This window comes from Oryctolagus cuniculus, chromosome 17 (genome assembly GCF_051225735.1).
Source record: "Oryctolagus cuniculus isolate XC-2025 breed Fujian yellow rabbit chromosome 17, ASM5122573v1, whole genome shotgun sequence".
In the NCBI taxonomy this organism is placed as follows: Eukaryota; Metazoa; Chordata; class Mammalia; order Lagomorpha; family Leporidae; genus Oryctolagus; species Oryctolagus cuniculus.
The window spans coordinates 25471966-25484337 of record NC_142883.1 but is presented as its reverse complement, the minus strand read 5'-3'; positions in this window follow the sequence as shown (position 1 = coordinate 25484337).

Genomic DNA, 12372 nt, shown 5'->3' with positions numbered 1-12372 from the left:
TGAGTGGACTCACATCGACGTACCCATCCATGTACAGTGTTCCCAGGACCACACTCACCACGCTCTGCAAACCCTGGTAGGTCCAATCCAGGGAGAGTGACACCCCCTCCCCACGACAGTGCTCACCTCCTGCCAGTCCCTATCTTTCCTGGTTCCCAGCCATGCAGGCCCTGAGGCACAGGTGCTGGGCAAGGGGGAAGGGAAAGTCTCTGAAACCCATGCTGGCTTCCAGATCTTTGGGTGTGCCTGGAACTCAGTGCAACCCTCGCACGTCAGAAGACCAAGGGGAAGGCCGGGATGAGCGGAGCATGGCAGGCCATTGCCTGCTTCTGCTGCAGCTAATTCTTTCATTTATGTCCTGTGAATTTCTTTCCTGTGTAGCCGCCCAAGGCCAGGGGCAGCCCTGGAAAGCACAGGTAACTGTCCCTGTGGCTTTGAACACTGGTGTGCATCAGCTGCCAGGGCTGGGCAGAGAGGCCAGGCAGCGAGCACCTCTCCAGAAGTCCCCAAGGATTCACTTCCCCCAGACAGCCACCACTTGCTTCTAGGACACCTCCTCCTCCACAGTGCTGATGGACCTGCCTTGCTCTCCGCTGAATCCGTGAAGTGCAGGAAGGGGCCACATTACGCTAACAGCAGCATCGGGCTGCTTACTACCCGGGGTAGCGATGGCGTGGCATTAATTTAAATATTCCTGTTATTAATTTATGACCCCAGTCGCTATTATTGCCAAGGTATCCATCTCAACACAATTTAATATGACCCACACCACCACGGCTGGGGCTGGGTTATTAATAATTTCCACAGGCTTGACCATTTAAGCCTTACTTGAACAATTACAAACAGCAATTGTTACTATTATTAGGAGTGCTTCTATGATTAAGCCTGAGCCCAAGACCACGATGTTATGCTGAGTGCTGGTGGGGAGAGTGGCTGTGATGGGTGTGGCAAAAAGAACAGGGTGAGGGAGGATGCCTGCACCCCCCTGCCCCACGGCCGTTCTCCTGCGTGGTCTTAGGCAGGTTATGTCATCTCTCTTGGCCTCAGTTTGCTCATCTATAAAATGGGAAAGTTGAAGGGGCGTGGTGAGAATCAAGTGAGGTGGCTTAGTGTGCATCACAAGGAGAGACTCAGGCCCCTTCTACTCTGGTTTTTTCCTGAGCAGCTGTTATAAGCCACTGGCCAGGGCACTGGGAACTCAGCAGAGAACAATAACAGCCCTCCTCCTGGAGTTCCCTTGTGTTAGTGATTGGAGGAGAAGGTGTTTTTTTTTTTATTATTATTATTTTTTTTTTACTTGAGAGAGAGTCCCCATATGAAGTTCACTCGCCAGTTGCCCACAAAGGAGCAGGGAGTTCTAAGTCTCCTGTGTGGGTGGCAGAGACCCAATCACTTGAACCATCACCTGCTGCCTCCCAGGGTGTGTGTGAGCAGGAGCCAGAGCAGGTGTGGCACCCAGGACATTCTGTATAGGTTGCGGGCATCCTGACCACTGGCTTAGCTACTGGGCCAGACATCTGCCCTTGCAAGGTTATTTTACACTTGATCTTAACCAATAGGCCGAGAAGCCATTGAAGGGTTATTTTATAATGGGACACTTGGCTTGACTATCCCAAAAGTCAAGATATTTTTGCCATCACTGTGACCACAGCCATCTGTACCAGCCCCAGGACCAACATGGCCACTGTCACCAGTTACCACCACCATCAACGTCACTACCAGAGCCACCGCACTCTCGTCCTCTGGCTACCACAGCCATCATCATCACCATGACTGCCACGGTCACGGTCCCCAGCGCCCACATCCCTACATGTGCACCCCCGCAGGCAGCAGGGACTCCTGGCTCTAACGAGAGCCAGGCTCTCCCAGCTCTCTCTCTCCCAGGAACCCACGGAGCCACAGCTGCCCGAGCCTAACTCCCTAGCGGTCATGTGTCCTGGCCCTGTGTGAGTGGTCTTCCAAACATCTCCCTGGCCCGTTTAGCCACGCGCTCTCTCTCCCCAGCCTGCTTTCTCCTAATCCCCAGCACTTACAGGCACAGCTGTGGGAGGGGATGTGGAGCGAGGGCTCTCGGGAGCTGATGGGCAAGTGGGCTCAGCCAGCGCACACCAAGGGGGCGGCAGTTTTCCTGGAGGGTCCTCCCGAACCATTTCCCACCATGGAGCTGCACATAGGGCAGGCCCTTCTCCCACCCACTCTCCCCTCTTCCCCGCCCCAGGCTTCCTGGACTTACAGTAATGCCCAGGCAGACAGAGGAGAACACCTTGCAGTCCTGCTCGGAGCTGGGAGTGGCAGCCATGGGTCAAACTGCAATTTCAGGCATCAAGATGGGAGAGACTCCTCCTGGCACCCTCTCCCACCCTGCCCCTCCAGGAAGGCAAGCTCCCCAATACAACCCCCTGTCCTCCTGGTCCACTCAGGCCCCTACTTTGGCCTCTCAGCCAAGCCCAGCTTCCAGCTCCCCGAGCACCAAGCAGTCCCAGGGAGCCAGCCTGCAGAAACAGGAGAGCACACAACGCAAACCCGCACTCCCAAGCCCTCCTGTGGGGCAGGAGAGCCAGGATCATCTCCCTCCACCCCTCTGCAATCCCATGTAGGGAGCACCGGTGTGACCATTTTACAGATGGAGAAAGTGAGGGGGAAAGAGGAGACGCACAGGCGCAGGTCCCCGCAGGAAGCAGCGGCCCTGCAGCTGTCAGCTGGCGGCCCTCCACAGTCATACTTCTCACTGCCAATTCCCAGGTCGCCCCTCCCCTCCACCCCAGCACACCCCCCCCCAGCCTTCACCCCACCCGTGGGTCGGGGAGACGGACCCTCCACCCTCACGGCCCCGACTCTGCCCTTCCCGGCACCTCTGCGGCTCACTCCTCACAGGTGCATTTACAGACCTGGCTCGTGGGGGGAAGGATGCTCAGAGCAAGTGGAGGGGGTGAGCCCGCCAGCTTCTGCTTTTCTTGCTTTGGGGGAACCACTTCCCTTATTCCCCAGTTCCGATGTCCAACCACAGCAGGGGCGAGGGGCGGAGGCAGGCGAGGGGGAGAGCGGGCAGGAGGAGGAGGCGGTGCCGGGCCTCCCCAGCTGCGTCCCATCTGCCCCGGGCAGGCGGCCAGGCAAGGTAAGAGAAACCCGCTGCCCCGCCAGGAGCCGGCTCAGTGGCTTTGAAGCGTGATGCAGTGATTGCGCCGACTCCTCCTGGGCCACAAGGGGGGCCCTGTCCAGTCAGGGGCCCAGGGATGGGTTGGGGGTCAACAAGTTTTGATTCTGGAGCTGTATGAGCAGTGAGAGGAGGGGAAAAGTGAGCGACTGAGGAGTCCAGTTAGTGCTGGCGGGCCAACAGCCCAGGGCCCTCCCCCCGGGTCTGTCCCAGTTTTGGAGGTGTGGGAGGGGGTGGTCTCCATGCTGCCCTGGGAGGACCCTCACCTGCCCCACAGGCACCAGTCGCCCCCACCTCTGCCCACCCGTGAGAATCGTCTCTCCTCCTTTCATGGTGGAGCTGGCCGGGGACTTCAGCCTTCCTCCACCCTGCCCCCCACCCAGTGTCACACCCAGGCCTGTTAAGGAACCCCAAGTTCCAGTCAATTCATTCACACATGGATGGCAGAGACTTCATTTTCCCCAGGCTTTGTGGCTTGGAGCAGGAGTGCCCAAAGTGGGCAGTGCTATGCCCAGGTGTTTGAATGGAGAGTTCCGGGCCCTGTGGTGGGGCACAGGGGAGAGAAGTAGGTGCCCCTCACTTGTGGCTTCCTTGTTGAACCCCGGGGCCACCGCTCCCTGCATTTGGGTCCAGCCTCTCTCCTCATCTCTGCAGCACACCCTACCCTCCTCCTCCAGTTGCCTCTCTGGGGTTCCTCCTGACCCCCGACTGTGGTCCCTTCCAGCCCTGGAGGGTCACAGGGCTGCCTGTGGTTCTGTTTTCTCACATTCTCCTGCATGTTTCTCACATTCTCCTGCATCTGAGGACAGGCAAAATGCTTCAAAGAGGGGCCAGCGACGTGGCACAGTGGCTTAAGCAGTCACTAGTGACGCCAGCATCCCGTAGCAGGATGCCAGTTCAAGGCTGCTTTGCTTCCTATTCCAACATCCTGCTGATGCACCTGGGAGGCAGCAGAGGATGGCCCAGGCGCTTGGGCCACTGTCCCCTGTGTAAGAGAGCTGGGTGGAGTCCAGGCTCCTAGTTTTGGCCTGGCCCAGCCCCAGCCATGTGGCCATTTGGGGAGCGAACCAGCAGATGGAAGATCTCCCTGTCTTCTCTCTCTCTGTCTGCCTTTCAAGTAGTACAATAAATTAATGTCTTTTTTTTTTTTTTTTTTTTTTTGACAGGCAGAGTGGATAGTGAGAGAGAGAGACAGAAAGAAAGGTCTTCCTTTTGCCGTTGGTTCACCCTCCAATGGCTGCCACAGTTGGCGCACTGCGGCCGGCGCACCGCGCTGATCCGATGGCAGGAGCCAGGTACTTATCCTGGTCTCCCATGGGGTGCAGGGCCCAAGCACCTGGGCCATCCTCCACTGCACTCCCAGGCCACAGCAGAGAACTGGCCTGGAAGAGGGGCAACCGGGACAGAATCCGGCGCCCCGACTGGGACTAGAACCCGGTGTGCCGGTGCCGCTAGGTGGAGGATTAGCCTAGTGAGCTGCAGCGCCAGCCTAATGTCTTTTTCTTTTTAATGCCTTAAAGAAATGCCCAGTAGGACCAGACTGTGGTGGGAGCAGTGTGCAGTTCTGCAGGCGGGAAGGGCAGAGGATGAGCCACCGCAAACCCTGGGTGTCAATCACCATTTAGTGGCCTTGGGCTAGTCCCTCCCTTCCTCTGACCCTCCGTCTCCTCATCTGCACCATCGGTGGCCCGAGATACCGATCTCACAGGGTTCCTTTGAGGAATCTAGGAAGAGCCAAATGTGCTTTGAAAGTCGCAGGAGCCGCAGAGCTTTCAATCTGTCTCGTTCTCTGTGCGGCTGCCCGTGGCTTCTGGCCTGTGCGGCTGGAGACCGGATGAAGGGTGAGATGACATTTCGGCAGTGCTGGAGACTGGGCCCGGGTCTTTCCTGCTGCAGATAAGAACCAGGCCCCGGGGCTCCAGCGAGATTCCCACGGGAATCACTGGGGGCGGAGGAGTCCCAGGCCCCAGCTTATCTTCACTCCAGCATGTCTGGGAAGTGGGGTCAAGTGCAATTGTCTGGGTTGGGTTCCAGCACGGGAGAGTGAATGGCCTGGGATGCACGGCCTGCACTAGGTCCTGTCATCTTCGTTACCCCCGCCCCGAGAAAGAGCTGGAAGTGGGAGAACAGAAGGCGCAGTCACCAATTTTCCCTCAGCTCCAGTTATTCCAGATCATTCTCCTCCGGGCAGGGGAGAAAACCCAGCCCTGCCCAGGGAGAGTCCAGCCAGAGGGGGAGGCAGAGCCTTTGCCCTGGGGTCCCCTGGAGACACAGACTCTATGCAGGGGGCACAGAGGTGACCTCTCGGAAGGGGGCAGCCAGCTACGGCCCCGGGGAGCTTCGCCTAAGGGGTGCCCTGTCAAACTGGAGCGTTTCACAGGAACACAACAGTTCCCAGGCGCACATGCTAGGCTGGCAATCGGATTTCGGACACAGAAGGCAACCTGGAGGTCAGCTACAGTCGGGGAAACTGAGGCCAGAGGGGCGTCCCGTGTTCCAGGTCGCTGGAAGGGGCAGCTGCAGGGACGGGGATGACAGAGCATGTGTCTTTTGTTTTTAATCATTTCCTATTTATTTTATCTCTCTGGGAGGCCGAGAGACAGAGACAGACAGAGTGCTGATCTCTAAATGCCATTGCAAGCTGGGCCGGGGACCAAAGCCAGGAGCCGGGAGCTCAATCAAGGTCTCTCCCGCCGGTTTCTACCGCTTCGACTTGGGGTGGTGAAGAAGCCCCTGGATGGGCGGCTGGCCATGGGGGCCCTCCCCTCAGTACCACCACACCCCCAGGTCACTGAGACTCCTGCCTCTGCAGGCCTAGTGCTGGGAGCGCACCTGCCCGTCCCCCCCCCCCCCCCAGCTCCTGCTCCTCCTCTGTGAGCCTGAGGCCAGGTTCTTTTCCAGCCCAGCCCCAACGGGGTGCCCCGGAAGGGAGGGGTTTGGGGGTGGGGGCACCTGCTGGAGGAGCCAGAGAGGCCGGGGGAAGTGCTGAGTCGGCACTCAGAGCCCCAGCCACCTCCGCTGCTCCTCCATTATTCATCCCTGGGAGAAGCCCTCCCTCCTCCTTCCCACCCCAGCCCAGCCTCCAGCCATGTTTTTGCCTCCCCTCCCTAAGACCCCTCCCCAGCTGGAAACTCTTAAGCAAAAAGGTCGTCAGGATGATTAAATGCGAACAGATTTTCATCTCTTTTTCCACTTTAATTAAAAATGTGCTCTCTGTTCAGAGGCAGCTGGAGACGAAACAGCCGCTCCCCCAAAGGTCCCTGGGCTGGAAGGCGAGGGAGAGACGCACAGAGGTGTCTGAGGGCTGGCCTGAGGCTGCCTGGGTCAGCTGCCGCCTGGCTGGGAGCTGCCACCAAGCCTGGGCAGGGAGCAGAGGCCCGAGGCCACTGGGCACTGGGGACAGAGCAGGGGCACAGGCAGGTCAGTGCTGCCCTGGACCTGGGGGAGGACAGAAAAGATCCCGCTTTTTCACACCACACTATTAGGGAGCCACCAGTTTGGGGAGAGGGGGACCAAGTCACTGTCATCAAGAGGGGGCCAGAGAGGCAGGCGTTGTGGCCCAGCGGGCTAAGCTGCTGCCTGGGACACTGGCATCCAGTTTCAGAGCACGGATTCGAGTCCCAGCTACTCCAGTTCCAATGGAGCTTCCTGCTAATGTGCCTGGGGAAGCAGGAGATGATGCCCCAAGTGCTTGGGTCCCTGCTCCCCGTGTGAGAGACCTGGGTGGAGTTCCTGACTCCTGGCTTTGGCCTGGTCCTGCCCTAGCTCTTGCAGCCATTTGAGGAGTGAACCAACAGATGGAAGATCTCTGTTCCTGTCTCTGTCTTTCAAATAAATAACAAAATCAGTTAAAAAAAAAAAAAAAAAGAAAGAAAGAAAGAGGACTGGAGCCTGGCACAGAGAATGCAGGAGAGAAATGGGTGAGTAACTCCCAGAACACCCACAGGTGCCAGGGTGCAGCACATGGAGGCTGAGAGAGGGGTGTGCCTGGGGGAGGGCAGGGGGTGGGCCTCAGCAGGTAGCCTCAGGAGGACCCCAGAGAAAGCAAGCCCTGAGAGGTAGCTGGGCCAGGGCATCCGGGAAAGCTGGGGCAAGGCTTGATGTGCAGACAGAACACGCCTTGTCCAACAGACGGGAGGTGGGGAGCTGGCTGAAGCCAGCAGGGGAAGCGCTCTGCCTTCCTCTCCCCCTCCCCCTCCTCTGGGGACCAGGGAAGGAGAGGGCAGTGACCAGGGAAGGGATTTGGCCCGGGACACCTGAGAATATCCGCAGGGGGAGGAGGGAGTGGGGCGGGGGTGGGGGGCTGGCACCGACTGCAGGAACAACAGATCCCATTTCCGGTCTGGCTCCAGCCCTTGGCAGCCCTGGAATGGGGCGTCCCTCCAAGAGAGTAAGACAGGACGGTTGCGTTTGAAGATCCTCTCGGACCCGCCTCTGTGCTCCGGTGGGAGAGGAAGAGGCAGAGGCAGAAACGGCCACCGGGGCCCAGAGAGATAGGCCTCCCACCACTTCCTGTGCCTTCACTGGGGTGGTCCCACCTGCCCTCCTCCGGGGGTGGGGAGCTGGTCCTTATCCCAGGAAGAAAAGTGATCTTTGCAGGGTGAACCACCCTGGTGTCAGAGGGTGGCCTTGAACTCAGCCCAGTGTCCAGCTCCCAGCGTGGGGGCAGTGCCCCATCTCCTGCAGCTCGCCCTTAGAGGCCACTCCCCCACCCCGTGCCCTTCCTGTCCTGTCCCCCACCAGGTCTCCAGCCACCAGCGAGACTTCCACCAGCACGACGAGGGGAAGGCAGCCACGTGGGAGGCTCAGAGCAGCAGCCCCTCACAGCAGGCTGCCAATGTGAACCTGGGGTGCAGGAACACAGCCGGCTGGGGAGAGTGGAAATGCCCACCAATCAGCTTGGGGCAACCTAGTGAGTGGGGGAGCAAGTGCATGGGGAGCTGGCCATGCTGGGAACACACTCCAAAGACCCCAGTTGCTTGTAGGTGACGGATCTCTCTCCTGCCCCTGGGACAGGCAGCGGTCTCCAAGCCACAAGTTCCTGCTTCTCTTCGAATCCCTCCCAGGTCTGTCTGCTCTGTCCTTCCAACCCCGGTCCCGCTGTCTCTTGCACAGCTCACCCTGGTGGGTCCCTCCTCTCTCCCCTGCTGCCTTGGTAGAAGGAGCATCTCTGCCCAGATGGTGGGTGCCACCCCTCTACCTCCAGTGGTCCAAGTGGCCACCCTGCAGAATGCCACCCAGCCTGGCAGCCTGGCACCAGCTTCTCCAGGAAGAACATTTGGCCCCGAGGGGAGAGGGGCTGGGGCCTGATACTAGATGGATGGGAGGCCAGAGATGTGGACCCCCGACAGCCTGAGGCCCCTACCGTGGCCTTCCCTCCCTCACTCTACTTTTACAAAGCCCAGGGACTCAGAGCAGGAAATAGCCTATTTTGACCAAGTGCAAGTGGAACAGCGACGGGGGGAGGGGCAGCCGACGGGGCGGGAAGCGGGTCTCTGTTGGCGGGCACCGCATTGCCCGGAACTCGCAATTCCTCCCCAGTGTTAATTATCAAAATTAACCGAACACTATAAATAACCCAACCCAGAGACTTGAAGAGCCTCACTTCTAATTAATTCGTTTCCAATCAAGACACTTGTACGCCCCCCTACCCTAGAATCTGAGGGATGGGAAACCTCCGACATGGAAAGCTCGAGAAATGAGAGGGGAGGGAAGGACGTGCACTTCCTTGGCAGGGGGCAGCCTCTCACCCCTCCACCACCACCACGGGCGCTGCTGATGGACGGCAGCCCTGTCTAGATTGGCTTTCGTTGGGACGAGGAGATGGAGAGGGTGGGGGCGGGGTGGCAGAGACCTCCATCTGCTGCCTCCTTTACTGGGCCATAAATTTGAAAGCAAAACTGTGAGTACCGTGCAAGGCCTCCGTGTTGGCCAGAGCCGAGGAGACCGATCGATGGAGGAGGAGGAGGAGGCACGGGGAAGGGGTAAGAGGGGGAGTGCGGAAAGGGGGAGAGGAGAAAGGAGGGAAAGAGAGAGGGCAAGAGGCAGGAGGGGTGGTGAGGAGAAAGGGGGAGAGGATTCTCACAGCCCCACCTGGCCTGGCAGTGACCAGGGCCAGGAGACCCTGTGAGCTGCCCAGGGAGACCCGCCTCGTGCCCGCGCCTGCACCCTGCCTGTCTCCTGCACCCAGGCCGTGCCCATCCTTCTCAAAGCCTTATGCCCTCCCCCGCCCGCACTCCAGGCCCCAGCAGCCAGGCCTGGACTCCTGGCTCCCAGACTCAGGGGAAGGGACTCAGGCCAAGAGCGGGCAAGCCTCCCACGGGGTCTGCTCATTGTCACCGTGGATCAAGTAGCCTCCTGGACCGTGGGCTTGGGGAGGAGAGTAGGGCGCAGAGACTGAGTCAGAGAGAGGGGAGGGAGAGACAGGAAAGGGGTGGGGGGAGAGGGGGACTGAGGCCCAGAACGGAGGAAGGAGAGAGGCAGAGGCTGGGAGGTGGGCTAGAGAAAGACAGGGAAGAGGAGATGGCCCTGGCTCCATGGCCCCTGTCCTCAGCGTCCAGGTCTCAGGGCCCGCGGGCGCTGGGGGCTGCCGGGCCTGTGTTCAGTGGACTGTCTTTGGGGCTGTGACCTGGGGCAGGTGGCGCCTCCCCTCTGAGCTTTGGCCCCTCCTTCTGCCCTCCTCACACCCTAAGGCGGCTCTGAAGAGTCAGTGAGAACTCTGCCCCTGGGGGGGCTGGCAGGAAAGGAGCGCTCACAGTTCGGTGGCTGTGGCTGCACCGCCAGCAGTGCCAGCAGGTGAGCTCGAAGTGGGACCGCTTTCCCCTCCCCCTGGCACCCGCCACTTTGTTCACCGCGTCCCCCATTGCAGGCTGGGAGTTCCCATACAGCGGGGACTCTCCTGGGGGCACAGCCCAGGTTTACTTCTCCCTGCGACTGCCCCCACCCCACCCCTTCATGGCTAGAGGGTCCTGTGCACCGAGCCCACTGTCCACCCACGCTGGCGTGGCCATCTGTGGACCCAAGGCCTGGGGGCCTGGTTATCAGGTTCTCAGCTTCCGCACTCTCTCCCCGCCGCTGGCTGCCTCCCACTGGGGCAGTCCACCTGCTCCTCCTCCTCAGCTTCCACTTCCTGGACTGCAGCTGAGATCCAGGGCCAGACCAGGTGCGAGAGAGGCCCCTTGCCACCTCCATCTGTCCCCGGTCTCTCCCGTCGGTGCTGGGGAGCGGCTGCCGGGAGCCAGCCCCTGGGCCGGGGAGAACTCTCCACTGGTCCTTTCTCTGTTTCTCGTTACTACAGCCCTCGTAGCTTTGGAAACGTGCGATTGCCCCAGCCGCTCTTCTCTCCTTCCTCTGCCTTTTGAGGTCCTTCCTTGGAGGTCCCTCCTGCAGGGGGCCAGCCCTGGTGGTCAGCTCTGCCCACCTGCATCCCCCTCAATAGGGACTCACTCTGCTCCGCCCCGTCCCATTTCACCTCCACTTCCAGCAGACACCCCCAGCGTCTGGGGGACAGGGCGGCGGGCTACTCTGCTGGGTCCCCACAGAAGGCCCTTGTCAGGCCCCATGGCGCCCACTCGGCCTGCGGCTCAGGGAGGCAGGGAGGCACCACGGAGCCGGCTGAGCAGGCAGCAGGCAAATGAACGGAGTCGCGGCCACAGGGAAAGGAAAGAACTCAGCCAAACAGAACTGCAGCCAACGATGCTGTCATCGCAACTGCCTGTTTCTCCAGCCTCACCCTCCCCAGGGCCCCCTTGGGGACTGCTGCATCCCACTCACCCTCAACAACCGCACACAGGCATCGCCTCCTCCAGCAAGCTCCCCTTTCTGGGGCACGCTGCGCTTCCCTGCCTGTCCCCAGCACACAGTGGCCTGGGGGGGGGGTCCCTTCCTTCCCTCTCTGTCTGGATGCTGTGCCCCCTTGGGGCTTCCTCACCTAGCGCAGGCCTGCAAAGCATGAAATCCGTGGGTAAGTGAACGTATGGACAAAGGAAGGAAGGAGCCACAAAGTCCAGATGCAAAGGCAGGTGCGCCCTCCGTGCACAGTGCACCGCCATGGGCAGCGAAGATTGGGAAGCCGGGGGCAGCTTGGGAACAGGCACGTGGAGGAAAAAGTGGAGGTGCAACTCCGGGTAAACTCATTATGCCATGCGCTCGAGGGCCAGAAGGGAGCAATTGTGTGCTTTCCCTTTAAAAAAGAAAAAAGAGAAAAAACAGAAACTTCGCTTCCATGTCAGAGTGTTATGTTTACAGTTCACGGGGGCTTTGGCAGGACTTTCTGATGCCAGCCAGGGCAGGGAGGGGTCCTCAGATAAAGGGGAGAGGGTGTGGGCAGGGGGCTCCCCGTCACTCCCTTCCCACGTCTCCTCCCCAGAGCTGGACAGTGGCCTGGCCTGGCCCGCAGCTGCTGCGCGGAGGGAGAGAGGACCCTGCGTGCCGGGGAGGGCAGCTGGCGGGCCCAAACAGCCCTGATTAAACGTCTAAGTGGACAGGCCTGGGCAGTGCCCAGATGGACTGTGGTAGACGCCGTCCTGCCCTCTGGGGCTTCCAGGACAATCCAGACACACACATGGGGACAGACACGGACGGGCAGGCAAGGACGAGAAGAAAACAGAATGTGAAGCCAGACTCCGTGTGTGCACACAGGCATGCGAAGGGACCCTCCGTCTTCTCTCTACCTGATGAACTTCTATTCACCCTGCAAGGCCCAGTTCATTTATCCAATCATTTGTGGATTTCATTTGTCTTGGACATCTGTTGCCCAGCAACCACTCCGTCACGTTTTTATTTTATTTTTGCTTTGGGGAAAGCTCCTCTCTCCAGCTCTTTCACAAGGAGAAGCTGACTTTGACTTCACCTTCCCCTCTCTGCCCATTCTGGGAGGGGTCACGTGACCAAAGTGTGGCGCATTAGCATATACAACACTCCTGTCCATGTGAACAGTTAGGGGACAGGCGCATCACTCAAATGTGCCCAGTGAGAGGCAGGCCTGGGACTCGCTGAGGTTAAAGCCAACACAAGAAGAAAGCAGAGCCAAGGGGCCGGTGCTGTGGCACAGCAGGTTAACGCCCTGGCCTGAAGCGCCGGCATCCCATATGGGCACCGGTTCTAGTCCTGGCTGCTCCACTTCCAATCCAGCTCTCTGCTGTGGCCTGGGAAGGCAGTGGAGGATGGCCCAGTGCTTGGACCCCCGCACCTATGTGGGAGACCAGGAGGAAGCACCT